General features: G+C 31.1%; 1 pseudogene; it reads left to right on the top strand.

The window, feature by feature from the left end:
- Nucleotides 1–4,839: 4,839 nt before the first annotated feature.
- Nucleotides 4,840–7,920, top strand: LOC125870085 (uncharacterized; annotated as a pseudogene).
- Nucleotides 7,921–8,852: the final 932 nt, after the last annotated feature.

Below are 8,852 nucleotides of genomic sequence, written 5' to 3'. Positions count from 1 at the left end.
TTTTTTTTTTTTTTTTTTACCATCTTGACTAGGGGTGGTGGACAAAATTTAATGTTTGGAGACTTGCTTATACCTTATTTTTCACTATCTAAAGACTTTTATTTCTCATATATGTATCACTTCTACTCATAACTCATGTGGCTTGTTTGGAAATACGTTTCTATTTTGTTATTATAATTGGGATTACTTGTCATATATCTTTAGATCTCATGGAATTATATTGAATATGTTATTGTTGTTGTTTTCAGAGTTAAGGATTAAAAATACATTTAAAATATCTCGGTTATTTTTAGGTTTATATTTGAACTATTGGGCATGTGAATTTTCTACCTGAACTCACTACACCAAAAGTGATCTTTAGCGGTAATTGATTAATAACAATAGCTTAATTGCCGCTAAATATATATTTTTAGAGGTAAGTAACACTCTTTGTAAATGTCCCTAAAACCTATAGTGACATTGAATCGAATGACAATTAAATTAACTAATGCCGGTTAAAGACTAAGCATTCTTTGTTAATGTGTCTATTTATTGCCACTAAACTATTTTTGTTGTAATGACTATCGCCAAATATTTATCGAAATACACTTGAACTATCGGTTATTCACTTTTTCTACTTGAAATTTCAGGTACAGTGTGGCTTGAACTGTTTGCTCAGATGAAATTTTGCAAATTTCTGACTGAAAATGGTAAAAGCAAAGATGACTCAAGGCTAAAATTACTTATGAGAAAATCGGCTGTTTCAATATTAAATCGAAAATCCATCTTTATTTTTTGGATTTTTGGATTATGAATTGAGCATTTTATTTTATTTTTAAAATTTATGAATTTTGTATTAGATATTGGATTTAGTACTATAAATTTTCATATGAATACCTCAAATTTTTAAGCCTTATATCCTGCATTATCCTATATTATGTGTTCAATGCTAAGCAGGGGCGGCTGGTTAGCCTTAGGTCCCCAATTTTAGGGGACCCCATTTTTTAGTTAATTAGGTAGGATTAAATTTTTAAAAAAATATTAGAACTAAGACAATAAATGCAAAGCCCCATTTTTTAGTTAATTAGGAAGGATTAAATTTTTTAAAAAAATTGTTAGAACTAGGACAATAAATGCAAACGGCTTAATGAAGTGATAGTCAATAGATATGACTATGACTTTTTAACTTTCCAATAAAAAGTTGTGTACTTTTTTTTTAATGTACAAGTTATTTTTTTTTTCTAATTTTATTTTTATATATTCTATCCTCCTCCCTTCTATTTCTTCTCACTTTCTCTTTTCTAATCTTACATCTCTCTCTTATTTTACTTGTTCTATTGATAGTTTATATTTTAAATTTGGAGAAAACTATATTGCAGCATCCCGATTCATTTTCGAAAATCAAGTCTTCATAGCTTTTGAATTCGGTAATATCATTCTAATTTCTAATATTATTTTTGTTTTGTGTCTTATGTTTATTATATTTTTTATTTGATATTGTAAATAGTGTTTAAAATATTTGTTAGATTTTAATATGCCAACTAGAAAATATGAATCTGGTCATTCAAAACTAAAAAGAAAAAGAAAAGTCGATAACTTGATAAAATCTCAAAAAGGTGCTCTTGATAAATTTTTGAAAAACAATGTTAAAATTAAATCAAAAAAGGTAGGGGAATGCTCTTTAGAAGAACAAGTTACTAACTTAATTGAAGTTGACTTAGATAATGATATAAACCAAAAAGAAGAAGAAGGAGAGGAAATTAGTGAAAAGTCGGATGTAAATTCCCAAGAAAATCAAGAACTAATAAATGAATTAAATAATCATACTCCTAAAAATATCTATGATCCTAGTCAATGGAATATTGTTGATACAAAGTTAAGAGGCTTATTAGTAGAAAAGGGATCAGTTAGAATTACCGACACATGTTTTCCAAATGATAAATTTTTAAGGCACTTTTCTACTACATATTATTTTCAAAAGTTGGCAAATGGAGAAAGACATGAAAGAAGATGGTTAGTTTATTCCAAAGATTTGAATAAAGTATTTTGTTTTCGTTGTAAGTTATTTGATATGACCTTTAATGCAAAGAATAATAAGTTAGCTAATGAAGGTAGTAGAGATTGGAAAAATCTTACTACTAAGCTTAGAACTCATGAAACAACTAACCAACATATTATTAATATGAGTTTATGGATTGATTTAGAATTTAGATTGCGTAATAATAAAACAATCGATAAAAACATTCAAGACCAAATTAATAGAGATAGAGAACATTGGAAAAATGTATTGTCAAGAATTGTTTCCGTCATAAAAACTCTTGGAAGAAATAATTTGGCGTTTAGGGGGGAAAATGAAAAAATCTATCAAGAAAATAACGGAAACTTCTTGAGTCTTATTGAAATGATTGCAGAATTTGATCCAATTTTACAAGAACATATTCGACGAATCAAACATGATGAAATTCATAATCATTATCTTGGACATAATATACAAAATGAATTAATAAATTTATTGGCAAGTGAAATTAAGAACAAGATTATTGAAAGAGTTATAAAAACAAAGTATTTCTCTATCATACTTGATTGCACGCCAGATACAAGTCATCAAGACCAAATGTCTTTTATAATACGGAGTGTAGATATTTCGGCAACTCCAATAAATATAACCGAATATTTCTTAGAATTCTTAAAAGTAGATGATACAAGTGGAAAAGGTCTTTTTGAAGTTATGTTAGATGAAATAAAATGTATTGGACTTGATATTGATAATTTAAGAGGACAAGGATATGATAATGGGTCCAATATGAAGGGAAAATACCAAGGAGTGCAAAAAAGACTTCTTGATATCAATCCTAGATCATTTTATACACCATGTGGTTGTCATAATCTAAATTTGGTACTTTGTGATATGGTTAATTCTTGTACGAAAGCTATATCATTCTTTGGAGTGCTACAACATATATATTCACTATTTTCTTCGTCTACTAAGACATAGAAAATTTTAAAAGATAGTGTACCTAGTTTAAGTCTTAAATCATTATCACAAACACGGTGAAAAAGTCGTATTGAAAGTGTTAAAGCAATAAGGTTTCAAACCCCACAAATAAGAGATGCTTTATTTAAATTAGAAGAAGTTAGTGATGATTCAAAAATTAAAAGTGAAACTAATTGTTTAGTAATTTTTGAGCTTGAAAATTTTGAATTTTTATTGGGTATGACTATTTGGTATGATGTATTATTTGTTGTAAATTCAATTAGCAAAAGTTTACAATCAAAAGATATGCATACTGATGTCGCTATAGATCAATTAAGAGGTTTAGTTTCTTTTTTTAAAAATATATAAAGAAGAAGGATTTACAAGTGCTATGATTTCGGCTAAGGAAATTGCATTAGAGATGAATATAGAACCTGTATTTTGTAAGAAACGTGTAATTTATAGAAAAAAACAATTTGATGAGAATGTTGATAATGAAATCACAAGATCTCTTGAAGAATCATTTAGAGTTGATTACTTCTTATACATAGTAGACCAAGCCATCTTTTCACTTCAAAATAGATTTGAACAATTTGAAGTATGTGAAAATATTTTTGGTTTTCTATTTAGTGGGAAAAATTTGAGATCATTAGATGATGAGAATTTTAAAAAATATTGTCTTAATCTTGAATGTTCCTTAAAACATAATACTCACTCCGATATTGACGGTTTAGACTTATTTTCTGAATTAAAAGTGTTAAGGGAAATCATAAAAGTAGAAGACAATACTCTAATTGAGATACTCAATCAAATAAAAAGACTTGATTCTTTTCCAAATGCTTACATTGCTTATAGAATAATGTTAACAATTTCCGTGACAGTCGCCTGCGCCGAAAGAAGTTTTTCAAAAGTAAAAATAATAAAATATTATTTAAGATCGACAATGTCTCAAGAAAGATTAAGTGGTTTGACTATATTATCGATTGAAAAAGAATTATTAGAAGAGATTGACTACACAAAAATTATTAACAACTTTGCATCTCAAAAAGCTAGAAAAATAGATTTAAAATAAAAACATTTATAATTTTTTTTTAAGGCCTCTAGTTTGATTTTGGCCTTAGGCCACCAACGGGTTTGAGCCGCCCATGATGCTAAGAAGTCCAATTTCCAAAGGTTCAATAGATTAGTACCCTACGATCGTATCCATAATCCATTATAGTATTAAGTTAAATATGGAATTACTTAGCATGGATGATAGGGTAGTCAATACGTCCACAAGTAGAGATGAGCAATTTCACTGTACAACATAGAGTACATGATTAGAGATAATACTCTAATTAACCTAAAAAAATCCCGAGAGAATAACCTCACAAGATCACTCCAAAGAAGAGGTTCATATAAGTATTTTCCAACACCTACTCGGTTACGAAATACTCTCAATGAAGGAAGAGGAGGAGAAAGATGAGACTTGAGAGAACAAAATGCTATTGAATTGGTGTGTTTGAAGAGAATAGCAACAGACCTATTTATAGGAGGGATTGAACAAAATGATCTTGCTATTTGAATGGTAGCATAATGCAGAATGACATTCTCCATCTAAAGTTGAACAATAGACACACACGTCCTACGTGACATCGTACATGGTAATTTGAGTCCTATGTGGTGTTCTATGTGTATTATGTCACATAGGACTTATGTGTCTATTTGTTTAACTTTATACAAGTTTAACTGTCTACTTGTGCACACTCAAAGTTTTAGGGCATAAACGTGAAATGAGGCCAAGTTAAAAGACACATTTATGTATTATGCCTTGTTTAAACTTAGCCTCCAAGGATGATCTTGTATCTATATATTGGAAAATAGGCTTATGTCTATATAGATGGACTCCACTTGGCCAAAAGAAAAGTCCACATTACACACTCTATGAAACAATAAAACTTTTTTCTCTGGACTTTTTGAAGTTCTCTCTGTTAGTCCTAGGGTGATTGTCTACCTTTGATCCTCCTCAGGTAGGTGTGGTTGCTTCAAATGGAATTGTTACCAACATGGACTGAAACAGGCGCACGCCTTCTCGTTACGAGATTTTTCAAAAGTTTCATCCAAACAGGATGCATAATGTGAGTGATGATCCCAAAATAGCAGCAGAGACATGTCTGACAATTTGCTTATTTCCATGATTTATTTCTTATTTTATCACATCCATGATCTTGCTATTTGAATTGTAGCATAATGCAGAATGACATTCTTTATTTAGAAAGTACACTTCTTTTTGTCCAATATCTTTGGCTTAAAGATCATATACTAATCGAAAATCATGCTGCAAGACAAATCTAGTGTGTGAATTGCGATATATTTTACTACTCGGAGATTTTTGATATCTAGATAATGGTTTTATATGTTTCGATATACAGCTTGTTGGAAGAAGGAGGTACAACTTTCACGTTTCAAGGCACGGAGAGGAAATGCTCTCTCAAAGTTTCTCTTAGAGTTCATAGTATGCAGTTTTACTGGAAGGTAAAATGAAATTTCCTTTGGCCCTAGAAGTGATAAAAAACTTAACACAAAAAAAATTGAAAAGTTTCCCAATCTCTTACAGGTTGCAACTGGAGCTGACGTAGGTCTTGCTGATGCTTTTATTCATGGAGATTTCTCTTTTGTTGATAAGAACGAAGGTCTTCTTAATCTTGTCATGGTGAGGAAATGACTCGATATCTTTGTAAATAGCTTTTGGTTGGTACTTAGCTTCCCTGAGTTTTTCTGCAGATATTTATTGCCAACAGAGATTTGAAAGCATCTGTTGGAACATCTAGCAAGAAGAGGTAAAATAGTTTACTGACTTTGAATCAAGAAATATAAACTTCTGTTCTCATGTTAAAGCTCTTCATGACCTTTCATGGCTCTAGAGGCTGGTGGACACCAGTTATTTTTACAGCAGCACTGTCATCTGCAACATATTTCATTCGTCATGTTTCAAATCGAAACACCCTTACTCAGGCTCGTAGGAATATCTCTCGTCATTATGACCTGGTAATTTAAGTACTCAATCCTGACCATGATTTTGTCAGTTGCTATGATGTAAAATGGGATGCCATTGTATAGATGCTAAGCATTGTGGTGTTAATTGTTTATTTCCAGAGTAATGAACTCTTCTCACTCTTTATGGATGAGACAATGCTATACTCATGTGCAATATTCAAGGTTAGCTCACTTTTAAATGCTGACCACTTTTTTGTTATTTATGTTTCACTACATTTCCGTCCTGTTCTCTAATCTCATTCCATGGTTATCTAATTTTCTTTCTCATTTTTTGTAGAGTAAGGATGAAGACCTTAAAGTTGCACAGCTGAGAAAGATGTCTATTCTCATTGAAAAGGTAAGTCATCAACTAAGTAAAATTCACTGAATTGAATTTGATTCTGCTTCTATAGTAAATTCACTGAATTGAATTTGATTCTGCTTCTATTCCATTTAGGCAAAAATTAGCAAAGAACATCACTTTTAGAGATTGGATTTGGATGGGGAGGTTTTGCCGTGGAAGTTGTCAAGCAAACAGGATGTAAATATACTGGTATAACTCTCTCCGAGCAGCAACTGGAGTATGCACAGTTGAGAGTTGAGCAAGCAGATCTTCAGGTATATTACTTACAATGTCTATGAGACTATGAAGCTTGTATGACAGTATAATTGCTATAAGCTGAGGCAAATTATAAAGAGCTCCTGAACAAGCTAACATAGACAATCTGATCTGCCTAAGATTTGAAGCCAAATTTGGGCAATTTTAGAGCTAGTGTATCGATTAGTATTTCAATTCAGTGAATTTTTCCACAGGATCAAATTACACTTCTCCTATGTGACTATCGCCAAATGCCAAATCAGGACAAATATGACAGGATTATAGTATGGTGAGCTTTTATCCATCAACATTTGTACATATTGTATTACACATTACATTTCGAGCCAGTGTTATAATTGTACTAATAATCATTTTCAGCGAGGTGTTAGAACATGTTGGTCATGAGTTCATAGGGGAATTCTTTAGTTGCTGTGAGTCAGCATTGACAGAAGATGGGCTTCTAGTTCTGCAGGTAATGAATCAAAGTTTAATCTTTGTTCACTTTTTTCGCTCAATTGTTAGAAAATTAAGAGAGAAGGAGCACTCTCAAATCACTCAAATTCTCTTGCTAATACAAGAACTAAGATAATATCATTTCTTGCACTTGTTCCTTTGTACTGATTTCTACAAGTGCTGGCTTTCTTTAGTTCATTTCAATGCCAGACCCGATGTATGACGAATACAGGCACAGCGCAGGCTTCATAAACGAGTATATATTCCCAGGTGGATGCTTGCCTGCATTAAGTCGAGTAACATCAGCCATGGCTTCTGCATCCAGACTATGGTAACAAAGAGTACTTGATTTTGTGATTTCGTTCTAACATGCTTGTCAATCTTTCAAATGAATCTGATAAATGATAAAAATGCAGTGTAATGCACCTGGAAGATATAGGAGTTCATTACTATCAAACACTGAGATGTTGGCGAAAAAACTTCCTGAAAAACAAAAGGTAACAAAACTAAAATAAGTCCACAGCTAGCCTTCTATGCTGAGTAAACTCGATTTCTTCATGAATCATTTGTAGCTTGATCAGTTCTAACTTCTGATACTTGACTATCGATAACATTGTCACTATAGCCAAATCCATGCTTTGGGATTTGATGACAAGTTCATCAGGACATGGGAGTACTACTTTGATTACTGTGCTGCTGGATTCAAAACGCACACGCTAGGAGATTATCAGGTATATTCCATTTTATTTTATTATGAATGTTGAAACTGTTTAACCAAATTTGAGAAGTAAAACAACTGATCAAGTGGTGCTTCTTACCTTTGTAGATTGTATTTTCAAGGCCAGGCAATGTTGCAACATTTGGTGATCCTTACAATGTTACTATGCCATCAGCTTATTAGAGTTCCTTTGTTTGGAATAGTATGTTGTAATTTGTCTTTGCAAATAAATCAGTTAAATTGTTACTAAACATATAAATGTATCATTTTTTAAGGAGTTGACTAATAAAAAAAGAGTGACGCATAAAATGAGACGAAGGGATTAACATGTTAAGTGAAGTGATATCAAAACCAAGATAGAGGAGGAACTTCATAATCTAAAAGGAGAGTATATTATGGGAATAAAAAGGTTGATTACAAACATAAGCTTTTATTGAGGGTGGAGATCTATGGTGTTGCACACTGAGTCAGAACTAAGATTTTGAGGTTATAAATATCAAATTTTAGAAAATATAACTCACATATATAAGTATTATTTGAATAGACAAGAATTAATTTTAATCCTGTAATTTTAGAAGTTTAATGGGCTTAGTGATAAGAATCTAAAGATAAAATCAGTCAAATTTATATCTTAGATCCATTTCGTAATAGTACACTTATTCTCTTAAAATCTTGGATGCTCTGTTAAATCTTAAGAGCAAATTTGATTGGTTAACTCAAATTTTACTTTATTGGTAAAAAAACAATTCTCCACTTAAAAATGAATTTTTGAAACGTAAAGTAGTCGACATTATGTACTCCTTCAAGTTCATATTACTTGACTTGACACATCTGTTAGAAAAACTTACATTAGAGATGTATTTTAGGGGTGTGCAAAAACTAAACCGACCGATAAACCGAACCGATAAAAGTGTTAATGGTTTATTGTTATTGGGCATTGGGTTAACAAGTTTTTAATGGTTTTATAAAAAAAATTATTGGGTTACCGGTTCGGTATTTGTTTTTTTATTGGTTATTGGGTAAACCGATAACCCATTAAGACTAGTAATTTACTACTTTTACTTGTACTTAAATATTATATATTAAGCTCAATATCTTACTAGTTACTATCTTTG

This window comes from Solanum stenotomum, chromosome 7 (assembly GCF_019186545.1).
Source record: "Solanum stenotomum isolate F172 chromosome 7, ASM1918654v1, whole genome shotgun sequence".
Classification (NCBI taxonomy): domain Eukaryota; kingdom Viridiplantae; phylum Streptophyta; class Magnoliopsida; order Solanales; family Solanaceae; genus Solanum; species Solanum stenotomum.
Note: the sequence above shows the minus strand (reverse complement) of the source record. Positions and strands in the feature narration are given on the sequence as shown.